The sequence below is a fragment of the Petaurus breviceps genome, unplaced genomic scaffold (genome assembly GCF_028583685.1).
Source record: "Petaurus breviceps papuanus isolate PSGF00001 unplaced genomic scaffold, PetGlider_PUasm1.0 139, whole genome shotgun sequence".
Taxonomy (NCBI): Eukaryota; Metazoa; Chordata; class Mammalia; order Diprotodontia; family Petauridae; genus Petaurus; species Petaurus breviceps.
The window spans coordinates 17,550,896-17,569,022 of NW_027185697.1; the positions used below are offsets into that span (position 1 = coordinate 17,550,896).

General features: G+C 44.8%; 1 protein-coding gene across 1 annotated transcript in view; it reads left to right on the forward strand.

Annotated features, from left to right (window-relative positions):
• The window catches only part of LOC138145371 (dihydropyrimidinase-related protein 2), a 97,794-nt gene that overhangs the window by 34,450 nt on the left and 45,217 nt on the right, over window positions 1-18,127 (forward strand). The window lies entirely within an intron of this gene.

The following is an 18,127-nucleotide window of genomic DNA, read 5'->3' on the forward strand; positions in this document are numbered from 1 at the left end:
ACTCTGCTACTTGGCTGCCCCAAATGCAGCTTTTATCTGTGTGTCATTTCAAAGTAGGGACCCTGCCTGACTGAGCCAACCAGTACACAAAATGATTGTTATAATTAAGAAGAGTGAGGGAGCATAGCTTGGCAGATAGAGGTCCGCTCTGGAAATTGGGCCTGGCACAATAGATGCTTAATAAATGTTAATTATTTTCTCTTAACTGATACACTGATTGAATGGCCCTGGACAAGTAATTTCCCGTCCTCCATGCCCTAGGGCACTCTCTTAAAACTCTTTAAGTTACAGATGAATTGCCAGTCTACATTTTGGAGGGAGTTTCCACACTGGGATTTCCTCATCCTGATGAAATCACAGATTCAGAACAAAATTTAAAAGGCAAAAAAAAAAAATCTGCATATAAAAATGATTATCTCGGGCTAACAAGTGGTCATCCATAGCAATGACCATGTAAACAGGACCTTGGTCTACCCATTTGCTTATTGTTCTTCCTTGGCAACTGCTGTCAGCCTGTGGTCTTCCGCCAACGGAACATTTGAGCACATGTGTATTTACGAACACCCAGGCTCTATGAGGAAGATGCAAGGCCCTTGGCTCCTCGGATCCCTTTCTCAGCAGGGAAGGGACAGGAAGGAAAACTGTGAGACAGAGGCGGCCTTCAGTCATGAAAGCCAAGCGGGCTAAGTTTTATGTGTGTGTTCTCTGCCACACAGTCCGGGAAGCTCTTACTTTTGGCCAGCCAGGGCCAGATCTGTGGTCTGGTAGCCCTGAGCAACCCGGCACTGAGACAAACAGAGGAAATTACTCACACACCACTCTCAGCCACTTCATTATCATCCTGACACATCCAACCTTGGGCCCTCCAGAGAGGGGCTTCCTTAGCCGTCAGATCTTGGGGAAAGCAGACCGAGCACCAGCTGACTGTTTTGGTCCATCTCAAGTATTTGAAGCTTATTCCTTTTGGGGGTTTTGTTGCTTATCACTTCCTAAATTGCCCACAAGAATTTGTCCTCAGTTAGGACTAGCTCCAAATGGAAATCCCCTCCCTTTCCCACTGAGGATGGGGAAGTAGAGAGACTAGGTAGTTCCCCACCTCCAGTTCCCTTAAAATGGACACCATCATCATTTGTTAGACTCCTTCCTTCATTTAGGCTGCCAAAGACACTGTTGCTGGGCAAACACATCACAAAAATCTAGGCCTGGAAGGGCCCTTCCTGACCATCTGATAATCTGTGAGCTCTCTAAGGGGCAGGGGCCATGTCTTATTTTATCCTGGCTCCAAAAAATATCAGCTCAGTGACACTGACTAAGCCTTTTAACCATCCTGGGCTTCAGTTTTCTCATCTAGGGAATGGAATTAAGAATATTTGCATTACCCACCTCCCCCAAGTCTGTTTTGAGCAAAGTGCTGCTTTGTAAGCCTTAAAGCAGAAAAAATAGGGAATAGGCATGTGATTTCATTGGCATGAGGATCTCCTGGATGGGGAAACTCCTGCCAATGCAGGCTGGTCCCTTCTCTGTAGCTTGTAGCATTAGGAAGTAGCCAAGGGTGTTGAGGAGCCCAAGAGACTTGCTCAGAGTCATGAAGCCTATACGTATTTAAGGCAGGATCTGAACGCAAGTCTTCTAATATACCATGCTGCCCTTCTGGACTATGGAGATGGGGATTATAATGATAATTATAATAAATTTGTAACCCCCCCCAAGTACTTAACAGTTGAATTATATTGACTAGGTGGCCTCTGAGAACCTTCCTACCCTCAGATGCCATGATCCTAAGAGTTATGCCCCTGAGCTGGCCCTAGAACTCTGAACTGGTCAACCTGAGAAAATGGTGCCCAGAAGACACTAGGGCAGATCCCATTGAGTAGGATTTTAATTTATTTTAACCCAATATGTTAGAGGCCTTCCTTCCTTCCTTGCACCTACCAGTAAAGTTCTTGGGCTCCCCACCTGTTACCCCTCACCTTTTTCCCTCAGTTTCCTGATCTGTAAGCTGCCAGATCTGGAAGATATGAGTTCAAATCCCAGAACAAGTTTAAGCCTGTGTCAATGGAGGGAGTTTCTTCAGTGGGAATGGATAAAATGCCCCTCCCCCCCAGTTCCCTTGCCAAAGAAAATTCGATGAATAATTCGCACAATCTTCCTCTTATCTTTGCTTTGAGGAAAACATTTTGTAGAGAAATACTTGTGTAACCACCAGGTGTCACTGCAGAGTACAAGGGTGTGTGATTGATGACCGACTCCTTCCCTTTCTCATTGGACGGTGCAGGCTTGAAAGCCCCCCAGACCTTTTTCCTCTCTGCCTTCTGGACCAGCTGGGAGTCAGGACATTTCCACTAGTTCCATCTTTCTTTGTTTGGGTCACGGTGCGAGAGGAGATGGCTGTAGCCTCAGTTAGCCTGTAAACATTTATTAAGCACCTACTATGTGCCAGCCGCTGACCTAAGTTCTGTGATTACAAAGAAAGAGAAAAAGAGTCTCCCCCTTAAGGAGCTCACGAGTGAGTGGGGGAAGGAGCTGGAAATGGAGGGAGGGCTTGATGAGGTTCTGCCTGTGGGGTGAGGAGGCTGGCGGGCCCCTGCCTTCTCTTGATGATCTGGGAGGGTCTGGTCATCCTCCCTGCTCTCCAGTCAGAGGGAGGGAGCAAGGAGGAGCTGGGAGTTTCACAGTGCATTTCGTCTGGTAGGCATGGACTCTCCGAGAAAGCTTAATGTTGGACTGAACAGGAATGGGAATTTAGGCTTTTTTAGTCATCCAGGCAGCAAATGGGAAATCCTCTCTGCTTGGGAGTTAGAGGGTTATAAAAATGATAATAAAATTAGCTCATGGTGCCCCCAGGCTGTCTCTGACCATCCAGCTAGTAAGCTGGGCCTTAGCGTTTGCGTTCTGTGAAATATAAAACTCCTTCAGGCCCCATCTCTTGGTCTACACTTTGATTACAGTTAAAGACCCATTTGTAGGCCAGAGGAGGTGGGGTGGGTGGGGAAAACAGCCCTTTATTCTCCCATCTGGTCGGTGCTGCTGCTGCCTCTTGGGGCATGAAGTTTCTGGCCAGCTGTGATCACGCTTAGTAGCATCACCCAGCCTCTGTCACGACTCTACTCTCATTTCCTTCTCTGTCATTTCTTGCCTTCCTGCTGCTGCCGCCCTGGGGAGAGGGCAGAACCAGCACAGCCTCCCCCGCTGCCCTTCCTTCTGCTCTCCTTCTAAGGTCTTGCACACTTCAGGAACTTGTACTGCACAGTCCCCAGTCCCATAGACTGCTGTTTTCCCAGTATCGAGTGAGATCTCCCAGGAGACTCTGACCAGTCCCTAGAAGTATGGCCACTTAAGCATATGCTCGATCTAATCAGTGAAGGCACTCCCTCCTCTGCACATCTCATCCCTCCATCTTTAATGGCAGCTCATGCAATTCTTGACCTACTTTCCACGGTTACTCCATAGAACCACGGAATGCACTGGAAGCCTTCCTGTTATGTAGGCAAGACATAAGAGTGTCTGTTGGGCCAGAGTCAGACTAGAGTTGGGAGGGACCTCTGAAGCCCTTCCTGGTGGCAGCTGACCATGAATGCCCTGTCCAATGCACTCGGTGAGTTATCGCTCAAAGACTTGTCAGTGAGTGTGAGCCAATCGCCCAGCACTGCATTTTGTGACAACTCTAATTGTTCAGGAGTTTTTTTCCTGCACCAAGTCTGATGCTTAATTATAGGAAATATAATCTCCATGAACTCTTTTAAGATCTTCTATAGAAATTCTGCCTTGGGTTCCAAAGGCTCTAGTCAATAGCAATAGACTTTATTTCAGCTGCTCAGCCTACCCTTTCCTCTTCCCTTTCTTGTTATTCAGTCATTTTTCAGTCACGTCTGACTTTCTGAGACCCCATTTGGGGTTTACTTGGTAGAGATATTGGACTGGTTTGCCATTTCCTTCTCCTGCCCATTTTACAGATGAGGGGATTGAGGCAAACAGGGTGAAGTGACTTGCCCAAGGTCACACAGCTGGTAAGTATGTGAGGCCAGACTTAAACTCAGGAAGATGAGTCTTCCTAATGCTAGGCCCATCCTCTGTGCCACCTTGCTGCCTCCTTTCCCTTTTTCTAATCTACAATTTAATTCCCATTCTTTGCCAAATGACACTTGATATTGAATATCTTCCTTTATCTTTCTTTTATTAAATTTCTGTCTATCACTTAAAGCTCAGTGTAACACAGATCTGTCTTCCTTTAAACACAGGTGTAAGTTGCATAATCTGTTAGGAAAAGACAGCTAGAGACCTAGGCTTTTCTACGGCTCTGTCCCAAGACCCCAGGTGACTTCAAACAAATTACTTAGTCATTTGGACTCAACTTTTCTTTTTAAAATTTAACTTAACTTTTTTCAATTAAAAATATGTTTTTTCTTCCTCCCATTTCCCCCTACCCTGATTAAAAAAAAAGAAAATCATTGTAGCAAATATGTATAGTCAAGTAAAACACATTCTCACATTGACTGTATCAAAAATATATGACTCAGTCTACACCTGAATCCATCCCCTCTCTGTCAGGAGGGGATAAGCACATTTCGTCCTGAGTCCTTTGGAGTCTTGGTTGGCCTTTCCATTGGTCAGAGTTCTTAAAATGTTAAGTTTTGTGTCTTTACACAACTTATTTGCCTCTTTCTGCTCTCCTTACTCTGCATCAGTTCAAATAAGCTCTTTGGATTCTCTGAAGCCATCTGCTTCATCATTTCTTACACTGGGCCTTACTTCTCTCTAGAAGCTGGGAGTCCTACTGCTTGCTTTTAATTTCATTGTTGAGAAGTATGTAGGCACCACCGCACTGTAATCCTAACCCCTATGTGTGGCAGTGAAGGTTGTGTTGGGATTTGTGGGAGATTAACAGACTTGGAGGTAATAGAGAAACCAAAGGAAGAGGGACATGGCCCAAGCTGAGAGCCAAGTGAATAATGAGCCCAAGCTGTCCGAGGCTGGCAGGCCACATAGAACATGTAGGGGAATAAGGTATGAGAAGGCCAGAAAGGTGGGAAGGGACCAGGTTACCAGGAACTTTAAATAGCAAGCATGGGACTGGAGCTTCTTTGGAGCTATTGGAGTTCATTGAATCGAAGGGTTGACGTGGTCACACTCGCTCACTGGTGTTTGAAGAGAGCCTTGGGTTGTTTCTTTCATCTGGGTGGTGAAGGGCACTGTTAGAGCAAAACAAAAAACAAAAGGGGAAGACATGGCAGAACGATCCTGCAACATCTAGGAAATTGGAGATGGTACTTTCTCTGATGGCAGCGTCTTCCTTAGGTGACTCCTGTCAACACAAGGGAGACTTGTTATTCTTACTTTGAGGATTCCATCATTTGCTTCTAGAACTGGCACTCTAACACTTTAGACAGTCCCTAAACATCTCTGAGCCTCAGTTTCCCCATCTGTAAAGTGAGGGGTTGGACTGAAGGGCCTCTCAGCTCTGTTCCAGCTCTAGATCTATGAGCCTATGATGCTAACTAGTTCTGGGTCCCTAGAAGAAGGGGTAGAAGACCAGACAGTGCCTTTATGACGATAAGTCTTTTCCTGAATAATCTTCAAGTCCAATTTCTGGGCTTGACCAGTGTTCATTTGGCTAGTTGGAATCAACAATGGTAGAGCCAGTTTAATTGTGCAGATAGAACATGGGGGTCAGTGTAATGTCTCTACCTCAGCTGGGTGGTTGTCCTTGAATTACTCACGTTGGGAAAGGAGCCCTGGCTGGGGGACTGGCTGGCAGCCCTAGTTGGCTGTGACCTATCTCTGCTTTTCCTTCCATTCTTCTTTGCTGGGCCCTTTCCTTTCTGTCTTCCTTCTCCCCTTCTCCTTTCTTCTTCCTCCTTCCTCTTTCCCCTCCTCTTCCTTCAGTTACTCAGTCCCATTTCTTCCACATATGTGCTGGTTGAACCCCAAGTCACATGAGGGAGCATCCTTACATCGATTATCAGAGTGATTGCCTTCCATTCCCTCCTTCCCCTTCCCCTTCCCCCTCCCTTTCCCCTTCTCCCTCCCCTTCCCCTTCCCCTTCCCTTTCCCTTTCTCCTTCCCTTTCCCCCTCCCCCTTCCCCTCCCCTTCCCTACTCTATCTGTAGGGGCCTGGTGGAGAGACTGTGAAGGATTAGGTCAGTCTGGGTACTTGGTGGGGGGAGACTTAGGAAGGCTCCTTTATTCATGGGCTAAAGGATCTTATTTAATGTAGAAAAATCCCAAGAGAAGAGTGTTCAGCATGCTGAGAGATTTGGCCTCATCTCCTGGTTGTACCAGAGCACACCTTTGTGTGCAGGATCAGGAAACAGCCTTGAATGAGAAGCTTGGGCTGGGATGGATACATAGTGATTTGTCTCTTTCTGTTCCCTTGTCTTGCTAGCCAAGGCTTTCTCTGCTTATCAGTCAGTTAATCAGCAAACATTTATTAAGCACCCACTGTTTGTGAGGCACTATGCTAAATGCTAAGGTTACAAAGATGAAGATAAAAGCATTCCCTACCCCCAAGCAGCTTACATTCTTATGGGGGAGACCAGAAGTGAGAATGTATATAAGTGTATATACATTATAGTGACTACCCACAAAATTGGTAAAGACAAGGTGTTTTGGGAGGTAGGGCACAATCCAGGAAGGCTTCATGTAATAGATTACATTCACGTACATTTTGAAGGACTTTTCCTGCAACAATTTTGTGAAATGGGTAATATTACTTACCTGAGTTACTTAGAGTCCCACAACTAGTAAACAAAGGAGGTGAGCTTTGAACCCAGGCTTTCTGATTCCAAATCCATCCCCACACTCCACTCTACCTCAGTAAGTGGGTCACTTATTGACAGTCCCCCAATGTAGTTCCATTTTTACTTCAAGGAGACAATTTTCTGGGTAGATTTCATGTACTTCATGTTGCCCACAGATGTACCGAAGGGACCCTGCCACTCTTTCCAAGTCTGGTTTCAATGATACAAGGGGAAGACTTCTGTTCATAGTTTAGTTCGTCAGTCTTGAAGGATTTACACGTTATAAATGATCCTTCATCACTGTATCCAGATCCCATTAGCCTGGCCTTTGATCTGGAGTGCAAGCAGGCAATCTGGGTAGGAGCTTTCCCAATCCTCAAAGAAAGAGCATTTTATGAGGTGCTGAAGTTTTGACACAGTCCCTAACTGGAGGCCCAAGTTGATTTCCATTATTCAAGCTGGATCCGCTTTGCCATCGTCCCACTGTGCTAGGATCATTAGTTGATCCTCTAGGGACGGTTCACATGTGTTTTGTATGATCGGTTTATTAGCATAGTTGAAAAGAACACAGAAATTGGAATTGAGTACTATTAATAGACATGCTAGGAAGCTGGTCATCAGCTTAGCCAAGGCCAAGCATGGCGGGCAATTAGAAAATGCTTTGTGTACCTGCCCTCATGTAAAATGACACATTTTCCCTAAGAGGACATTGGAAGATGTGAATTTTTCATAATGAATAAAATGTTCATCATTCACCATCATTGAGCCTGTATAATGGTATAGTTGTCTCTTGATTAAAGGAATATGATCATAGATTAGAATTGGCTGGCACCTTAGAGGTGACCCTCTCCCATCTCCTCATTTTATAGATGAGGAAACTGATGACCAGATAGGGGAGTTTAATTGTCCATTGTGACAAAGCTTCCAAATGGTGGAAACAAAGTCCTCTGACTCCACATCTATCATTCTTTCCACTATGGAGTCAACTTTCCAACCTTAGTGAGTAATTTGGGAATAACACTATTTCCACCTGGCCACCTTCATTACAATCTGTCATCATTAATATTAACGTGGAAAGGGTTGCCTTGAGAGGTAGTGAGCCACCCTTCAGCCTCAGATTTCTCATCTGTAAAATGGGGAAAATAATAGCACTCACCGCACCTTCTTGTTGCAAGGATCAAAGATAATGGATGGAAGCCTTTTGCAAACATTGAAATGTTACATAATTGGTAGATAATACCAATAATAATAATAAAAGGTGCAGAGATACCAGAATTTCAATCAGAAGAAACCTCAATGACTATCTAGTTGAATTTGTATTTAAACAAGAGATCCTGGACAAATGGTCAGCCAGCTGTTTTCTTGAAGACCCTCAGAGGGGAGACTTATTGCTGCCCAAGGCAACCCTTTCCTTTTTTTTAGAATAAATTTTTTTAATTAGCAAAAATTGATTTTCTTTCCTTCCCCCATTGGGAATAAAAATGAAAAATGAAACCATTATAATAAATATGCATAGTCAAGCAGAAACAGATTCTCATAATTGTCATGACCAAGAAATATGCCTTATTCTGTACCTGGAGTTCACCATCTCTCTGTCAGGAGGTGGGTAGGGATCATGCTTGGTCAGAGTTCTTTTTTTTTGATTGGTAAAATTCTTTATTAATTTATTTGTTTACTTTCAACTTTGCAAGATTCAGTTCCACAATCCCTTGAGTTTCAAATTTCCCCCCCCCCTCTCCTGCCCTCCCCGTATCTGCACGCAATCAAGTATAGGATCTGCAAATACTTCCACATTAGACATCAGTCAGATTGTAAAGGAGGATTATAACCGATGGAATGACCAATGGGAGAGAGGAAACAAAACCAAACAAGAAAAAGAAAGAGAGCAGGCAGTTTGCTTCAATCTGCATTCAAACTCAGTTCTTTCTAGTTCTTTCTCTGGATGCAGACATCGCTCTTCATCATGAGTCTTTTGGAGTTGTCTTATAACCTTGCACACCTGAGAAGAGTCCAGTTTATCAAAGTTGCTCATCACACATACGTTGTGTCTGTAAATGTGTACAAATTTCTCCTGGTTCTGCTCTTCTCACTCACTATCAGTTTGTATAAGTCTCTCCAGGTTATTATGAAGTCCCTCTGCTCCTCATTTCTTATAGCACAATAGTATTCCATTACATTCATGTACCACAACTTGTTTAGCCATTCCCCAATTGATGGGCATTCCCTTAATTTCCCATTCTTTGCCACCACAAAAAGAGCTGCTATAAATATTTTTGTACATATGGGTCTTCCACCCGCTTCTGTGATATATTTGGGATACAACCCTAGAAGTGGTATTGCTGGGTCAAAGCGTATGAAATTATTTATAGCCCTTTGAGCATAGTTCCAGATTGCTCTCCAGAATGGTTGAATCAGTTCACAACTCCATCAACAATGCATCAGTGTTCCAATTTTTCCACATCCTCTCCAACATTTGTCATTTTCCTGTTTTGTCATCTTAGCCAATCTGTTGGTCAGAGTTCTTAAGGCTTTTAAATTTCCCTTTACAATGTTGCTATTTTATAGTTTGCTCTCCTGGTTCTTCTCATTTGACTCTGCATCGGTTCATACAAATAATCACAGGTTTCGCTGAAACCACTGCCTTCATCATTTCTGGCAGCACAACAGTATCCTGTCACCTCTGTACACCATAATTTGTTTATCCCTCCCCCATTTGATAGACACTCCCTTAGTTTCTAGTTCTTTGTTACTACAAAAAGATGCTATAAATACTCCTGTATATTTGGGTTCCCCCTTTCTTTCTTTGATCTCTTTGGAGTATAGACCTAGTAGGGACATCTCTGGGTCAAAGGGTATAGACAGTTTAGAAACATTTTAGCCCTTTCCACATTTGGATATACAGCTCTTATTGTTAGGAAGTTTTTCCCAACATCATCTAAATGGATCTTTTTATAACTTCCACTCACTGTCCCTATTTCTGACTCTTTCTGGGGCCAAGTAGGAGTCTAATTGTCCTTCCCTTTGACACTTGGGGAAACATACATATGTGTATTGTACTTTCTCCTTGCAAAAGAATTTAAATTTTCTTTTCAATGGAACTCTTTTTTCACTTGGGGTAGGAACCCCGATTCTCTTTTATTCATTACAAACTTTGATGGTTCAGAGGGCTAGGCTAGGCACCAAAGGCCATTCTGTCCCCCACAAAGCCTTCCCCCATTACTTCATGGGCTGCAGAATGTTTCAGGGCTGGCCAAGTGCCAGCTTTCACAAAGGAAAGCCACCCAGATAAGCCGACAGTGTTCTTGTTGTCTCCCTTTGGATGCCGGCTTGGTTTTAATCTCTAGCTGATTAATTTGCCCCAGAAGAAAGAGAGAGAGAGACTCACAATCTAGTTACATGCACACTGGAGTGGAAAGCAGGTGGTAATGACTGCTGGAGTGAGTGAGGGGCTGGTGATGGGGAGTCTTGATAGATGGGTGTCCTGGGAATGGAGCTGAACGTTGTCTGTGCTGGTGAATCAGACTTTTGTCCAGCTGGGACAGTGTGAGGAAGGCTGTGCTGAGCCTGGGAAAAGAAGGGGCTTGGCTGAGAGTGGGATGCTGAGGTCCCAGCTGTGGTGGTTCAGGACTGGGGGAAATGGAGGCAGCACAGGTGAAAGGCCCAGGGAACCCGAGTTCAAATCCTACTTTTTAGGCAAACCATTTAATTTTCCTGAGATTCATCTGCCTCCTTTTAAAATGAGGGGGTGAGGTGGTAAGAACTCTAAGGCAGGGGGTTTTAGTCTGGGCTTCATGGATTTGTATTTTTAATACTTTGATAATTGTATTTCCATAGAATCGGTTTTCTTTGTAATCAATTAGCAAAAGTTGATTTCCTCCCATTGGAAAAAAAATAAAAATAAAATAACTCATAAATGTGCAGAGTAAGGCACAGTTTAATTTATTTAAAACTGTCATTTTGAGAAATAGTGCCTAGGCCTGTGCTGATCTCTGCTCAGAGGGCTTTTTTAGCTCCTGTGTGTTCTGGCTTCCCCCAACAGGTCTCCTGATAGAATTTGTTTTTAAACTTTGTTTTCTTACAATTTACAGTTTTTTGTTGGAATCTTTTGGTTTGATATGATCATTTCTGATTCTTTCTCCCCCTCCCTTGTAACAGAGAATATAAAAAAAGGGGAAAAGCAGAGTAAGCCGCGAGTCAGTTTGTCAGCTGAGGTGGACGGTATATGCACCATTCCACTCCTGGAGGCCCCCACCACTTAAATGAAGGCAGGGAGGTTTTTTTTCCTCTTCTCTTTGGTCAAACTTGGATATTATAACTAAAAGTATCCTGATTAATTTTAAAATAAGGTTCTTGTCAGATCTTCTCTTTTTCAAATGGGTGTTCAGTGATCTTCTGTTTTCATGATCTAGAAATATTTCCAGTGTAAAATCCCTCCTGAAATATGAATGAATAGTTCTTTAAGACATAGAGTCACAGGTCTGGAACTGGAAGGGACCATCTAGTACAACCTTGTCATATTACCGATAAGTTGAGTGACTTACCCAAGGTCACATGGATGAGCAGAACTCAGATCTGACCAACCCAGATCTTTGTCCACTTTGAATTTGACATAGGCCTGTAGATATAGAGCTGGAAGGGGCCTTCAAAGTCTTCTAGACAAAGGGTCAAAGATCTGGGACTGGAAGGCACCCAAGAAGCTGTCTAGTCCTCCCCTCTCACCCTCCCATTATACAGATGGGTAAATCAAGGCCCAAAGAACTAAAGTGACTTACCCTAGGGGAAAAGTTGGTAGGGAATAAGCATTTATATAGTGCCTACTGTGTTCCAGGCACTTTGCTAGATGCTTTTACAAATATGATCTCATTTGATTCCCACAACAACCCTGAGATGTAGGTTATCTATTACCACCCCAGATTTACAGTTGAGGAACCTGAGGCAGAGAATAAGTGACTTGTCCAGGGTTTCACAGAGATAGAAGAGGATTTGAATTCAGATCCTCTGACTCTGAAGTCAGTGTTTTTCCCTTTTTTTTTGGTTCCCAATTGAACCCTGGTCCCTTGATTCTAAACTTAGCATGTTTTTTTCCCCTGAGGCAATTGGGCGTGACTTGCCCAGGGTCACACAGCTAGTAAGTGTCCAAAGTATCTAAGGCCAAATTTGAAAGCAGATCCTTCAGACCCCAGGGCCACCCTCTGTCCACTGACTTGCCTGCTGCCCCACCTAGCATTCTTTCTATTGCAGATTGGTAACCTTTATGAAATGTGGGCATCTTTTGAAGGCTTTCTTTTTAAAACTAGACTCCTTCCTAAGCCTTGGTCTCCAGGTAGGCCTGGAGATGAAGCCCTTCCAGGCATTACCTCATAAATCTAAACTGGGGTGGAATCCTGGGACCACGTCCCAGCTCTCTTCTAAATGGAATCTTCCAGGGAATTTCTCTTCATTTCTAAACAGCAGCCCTCAAAGGACCTTGTTTGTAGCAGCAGGCTGGACTGCTTCTCCAGAAGTTAGGTTTTCCCCAGTGGCCTCAGGGACTGAGTCTTTTCTTATTCCCAATAAAAGTGTGTGTGTGTGTGTGTGTGTGCACGCGCGCGTGCGCGTGTGCGCGCACATGCGCATGGGGGGAGGGTTTGGCCGAACAAGTAGGCCCCTTTGAGAGAAGGATCTCTGTTCTCTGTTAGCACAGAACTGCACATCCTGTCTGAGCCCTTTCCAGGCTCATCTCTGAGCTGGGGATTCTATGCTCAGTGGGGAAGGTCAGAGGACATTCTGTTCTCCTCCCCAGTTCCTGTTCTCCCAAGAGAACACCAAGAAGGCAACACTGTGGGAAAACATGCGGGTGCTTCTCATGTTCCTGGATGTCTTAAATATTAAATTTCCAGGAGTCAGGGAAAGAGACTCTTTTATGAGGTTCACATAGCAGACCCTTTCAGGAAACACCTTTTTTTTATTTTACAGGTGGAGTAAAGACCTGGGTTTTTCACTCAAGACCTAGATTTAGCCTCTGGATTAGAGTGGGGATAAATACCATGTAGAAATCAGACCAAAGGCACTGCTGTGTAGTGGTCAGAGAGCATGCCTCGGAGCCCGGAAATCCTAGGTTTAAGACCTAGGACAGGCTGTGTGACCTTAGGAAAGTCACTGCCCCTGTCAGTAAAGACTCTTAGCTGCAGAGAAGGTGGCGACCTGCTTCGCCCCAGCCAGTATTCTTATCTGGGAGTTCCTCAGTTCCCTGAAATCTCAGGCCCGGCCTCCGACACTCAGCCACCCCTGGTTGGCGTCTCTCCTTTCCTGTGACGCCCAGCACTGGGCCTCCTCTTCTCCATGATGTCCGCTCCCTGGTCCTCCTAGGGGAAATGGATCTTTCTCTGTTCCTGTCTGGTATGGTCTCTTAGCCCATGGCCTGGGCCTCTCCTCTCCACTTATCCCACTCTCCTACGGTAATAACTGATGTTTCCATAGGACTTTAAAGTTATCCCAGGGCTACCTAGACACCATCTTCCCATGTGATCCTCACAGCAAACCAGTGAGATTGGTGATAGGTATTATTGGTCCCATTACACATATGAAGAAAAGGACCAGAGAAACTGAGAGCCTTGCCCAGCGTTATACAGCTAGGAAATTCCAGAGGCAGCATTTGAACCAGGGTCTTCTAGAGTCCAAGCCTACGCTTCTCACCACATGGATGCTGTGTTTCCTAGGACTGTAGGATTTAGGTCCAGAGCTCATCTGGTCCAATCCCCTTTGCTTTACTGGTGGGGAAACCGAGGCCTGGAAAAGATGAGAATACTGGTCACATAGGGAGCAGACACGGTCAGGTCCTCTGTGCTCATCCTCCTGGACCACATCTTCCTTTCCCTTGGGTCCTTACCTGCGATCATATTTCCCCTCTTCTTTAGAATGTAATCTTCCTGAGGGCAGGATCTTTATTGTATCTTTTTTTGCATCTCCAATGTCTAGCAGTGCCTTGGCCACAGTAGGAGCTCAATAATTTTTTTTCCCAACATCTATTTATTTTTAATTTATGGGAAAAACAAGAATTTTCCATAACATAGTATAATAAAAAAGAAATAAGTCTTTTTTTTTTTGCTTTTTTTTGGGAGGGCAATTGGGGTTAAGTGACTTGCCCAAGGTCACATGACTAGTTTTTGTGTTAAGTGTCTGAGACCGGATTTGAACTCAGGTTCTCCTGACTCCAGGGCCGGTGTTCTACTCACTGTGCCACCTAGCCATCCCAAAAAGAAATGAATCTTGACTTCCATCGAGAGTTTTCCTGATTATCCGATGTTGTCATAGATGGTCATGGAAGGTTTTTGAGGAAGCTGGCCAGTGTTGTTGGCCTTTCTCTTTCAGAAGTGGAAAATCTGGGGTCATATTAGTGAGGTGGTAAGAGGGTTTACATTTGGAGTCAGAAAGACCCCAGTGCCCACCTTGGCTTTGTTGCTTACTATTTGTGTGACCTTGGCCAAGGCCGGTCTTCTGTTGCCTCTCTGGGGCCTCAGTTTACTTACTTGTAAAAGCATCAGGTTAGACTAGGTCTAGTTCTCGAGCTATGGGCCTATGGGATTACTTGAGAGTACGTGATCCTGTTGAGCAGGTCTGCATTGGAGCTTGGAATCCTGGGTGTCTTCACTCATGGCCTGCTGCCTTCCTCTTCAGCTTGCCTGGAACCTCTCTCAGAGTTCAGGGCCTAGGGAGGAAAGTCTCTTGGAGAGGCCTGCTCTTTGGAGTGAATATCGCATTCTTTCATTCCCTGGCACTACAAAAGATGGTGTCTCTCCCCTTTGAAGGTTTCATTACTGAGGACCAATAGGAAAAAAAAAAGGACAATTTCAGCTTGATACCAGGAAAATCTTGCTAACAATTTGAGTTGCCTTCGTGTGGCATGGACGGCCTGCAGAGGTAGTGAGCTTTTCTCTTCTTGTTCACTCATTTCAGTCGTGTCCTATGATTTGTGACCCCCTTTGGGGTTTTCTTGGTAAAGTTACTGGAGTGGTTGGCCATTTCCTTTTTCAGCTCATTTTACAGATGAGGAAACTGAGGCAAACGGGGTGAAGTGACTTGTCCAGGGTCACACAGCTAGCAAGTGTCTGAGATCAGATCTGAACTCAGGAAGAGGAAACTTCCTGACTCCAGGCCTGGTACTCTATCCACTGAACCACCTAGTTGCCCTCTCCTTCCCTGGAAGACTTCACACAATGGCTGGGTGACTATGTGTTGGGATCCATTTTCAGTGATAGGTTGGTGGCCAGTAAGGTTCTTTCCAGCTCTGAGAGTCTGTGAGATTACCTGACTCGGTCCCAAAGATTATAGACATCAGAGCAGCTCATAGGGTTGGTAGAACATCCCGGGGTCCTCCAGAAAGTTCCTCATCCCCATGAGCCCCTCTATCACCATTATCATCTTTGGGCTTACTAGACATAGAATCCCACAGAATCTGGAGTTGGGAGGAACCCCATCTGGTCCACCCCAAGCCCAAACAGGGTCCTGCGGGTCTTGGGAAATGTGTCCCAGAACTGGCTCACAGTGGCCTCTGGTCATTGTTTGAAGCCTTCCAGGGAAGGAGAGCTACACTTGGCCCACTCTGGCGTGTGAGGAAATCTGAGGTCACAGCCTTCTACAACTGGGACGGGCCATGGAGCTGAGATTTCTAGTTTTTTTCACATACAGGAATCCTTTTTCATATCAATAGTAATAAAAACTAATTTTTATGTGAGGCTTTAAGTGCTGTATGTACATTATATTACTTTAACTTCACAATAACTCCCTGCAGTATTTATAATGATGGACTGAGCCGCTAAGTGACTTGTCCAAGGCCAAACATCTAGGAAGCCTTAGGTGCAGAATGTGAACCTACTTTTTGACTCCATGACCAATACTCTGGACAGCAGGTAGTGCTAATTAAAATTACTATCCCCATTTCTCAGATGAGCAAATTGATGCCCAGAGAGAGAGGGCAGGAGTCTCGTTCAGTGTCTTACAGCTAACATGTCAAAAGGCCGCCTCTTGAATCCACTTTTTCTTGGTTTTAGGCCCAGGCTTTTTCCTGGATATCATGTAGTCTGTATAGATCCTGTGGAGTAGTGAGTTTCGGGGAAATAAAAATGCTTCCTGAAATGTTTCACCATTAAGGCATTTAAGAACATGTTAATGAAAAAGAGCCCCTTTGCCTCCTTCATTTGTATGGATGGACTCCCAGATGAGGAAAGTCTCTCCACCAGGGCAGGTCGGCATTTTCTTTGTAATTTACCATCTTAGTGAGCTTCCTAGAGCAGAGGAGTCAAATTCAAAGCCTACAAAATTCTGGAGTCTGGAAGAATCTGATTGAAATGTAATCGATAAGTGTTTAACAAAATGAAAATAAATGTAAAACAAAATAAAAATACAATACAGTTTATATGATGCTAATTTGTGGTTTTCTAAGTCAATATGTAGCCTGTTGGGATCCTTTTCTATTTGAGTCTAACAACAATGTCCTAAGGGGTTAAATGACTTACCCAGGGCCACAGAGCTCAAAGCGGGACTTGAACCCATGTTCTCCTGAATCTGAGGTTAACTGTATCTATGCTGTTTTTCCCTCTTGCCCCCCCCCCCCCCCCCCATAGTCCTACGCTTTCAAAGGCAGAAAGACAAGCGCTCTCGATTATTACACATTGGTGGAGCTTGCAAATTTTGATTTGTTCCTGAAATCTGAGCTCAGTCTTGAGCCTTTAAGGGACAGAGTTGCTTGGCTGGCGCTGAGCGCGTCATTGAGGCTCTGCTGGGGGAGCCCCAGGCGTCAGGGCTCCTAGATTGGCGTCTCTGTGCCTTTCTTATCAGGTGGGTTTGACCTTGACGAGTCGCTGCAGGCCCTCTCTGGTCAGAGGAAGGCAAAGCTCAGTTGCTGGAAAGCTTTCCGCCCTCTCCGTAACCAGGCTGGCTCCTGTCATTGTGGTGTGGAGGGGGAGAGCTCTGGAGTAGAAACTAGAGGACCCAGGTTCAAATCCTGCTCTGCCGCTTAGTACCTATGGAATTCTGGTCAAATCACTTGAGCTCTCTATGCCTTAGTTTCCTCATTGGTAAAAAAAAAAAAAGGTGGGAAGAGTGAAGGGTGGTGATGGAGGAGAGAAAGAGGAGAACAAAGTAGAGCTGTGTGGAGAAATCAGAGGTAGTGCTGTACAGTAGAAAGATCCCTGGATCTGGAGTCAGAGAATCCTAGATGGACAGCTGGGAGAGACGTCAGAGGCCATCCAGCCCAGTACCTTCATTTTACAGAGGGGGAAACCAGGGCACCCAGACAGGACCAAAGGAGCAGAGATTCTGTGCAGGAAGGAACGTGGAGATCGTCCAGTCCAGAGGGGTCAAACTCTCAGCTCTGAAAACCTTCCCAGTGTGGGTAGAACCAGAGGAAAGTATAATTAGGAAATGTTTAATAAAAGAAATGCCAGTGTGCTGCACATAGGTGACGCTCATTTGTAGTTTTCCAGGTTGGTCTGTAGCTTGCAGGGATCTTCTGAGGTGGACCCCATGCAGAGGTCAGGACAATCGATTTAGACCTGGAGTGTTCTGTAGAGGTCAGCTTCCGGGGAGAGGTAAAGTGATTCGCTTGAAGTCACATAGGTAGAAAACCATAGAGCCAGCATTTCAGCCCAGGTCTTTTGACTCCAAATTCATCGCTCTTTAAAGCTATGCTATCTTTAAATTATCCGGGCACTTGGGCTTTCTGATCTTCCTTACCTTCTGGATTCCCCCCATCCCATTTTACAGATGAGGAAACTGAAACCTAGAGAAGTTACGGGACTTGTCACGCACAGGGATTAGGGGGCAGAGGCAAAATTTGAACCCAAGTCCTTGGTTTAGGGTCCAAGGAAGCTGAACATAATTGAAAAATGAAAGAGGCAGCCTCCCCTCCTTGGATACCTTCCAGGAGCGGCTGGCTCACCACTTGTTGGACATGCTACCACCACCACCCCAACTACAAAAAACAGCATGTCTCTAACATTTTAAGGTCATTTCATTTGACCTCACCCCTGGGAGGTAGTTTGTATTGTTAACCCTATTTTACAGAGTAAGAAACTGAGGTTAAGTGACTTGATCACAGTCACACAGGAACAAGAATCGTAAGTGTCTGAGGCAGTATTTGAACTCAGATCTTTCTGATTGCAAGTCCAACACTCTATGGTATAGTGGGGATTACTCAGTTTAGGTGGCTGCCAAGTTCCAAATTCTGTGAGTAACAGTAGACATGGTGTGGGAGTGGTTTTTGAAATGCTTTGAGTTCTTCAGATGAAAGCTCCTGCATAAATACAGAGTCATATTATGCTGTTGAAACTGGAGTGGGGGTGACTTGCCTACTCCCTCCAGCCTTATCAAAGCCAGGGAAAGGGGATAGGTGAGAGAATTCTCAAGAGACC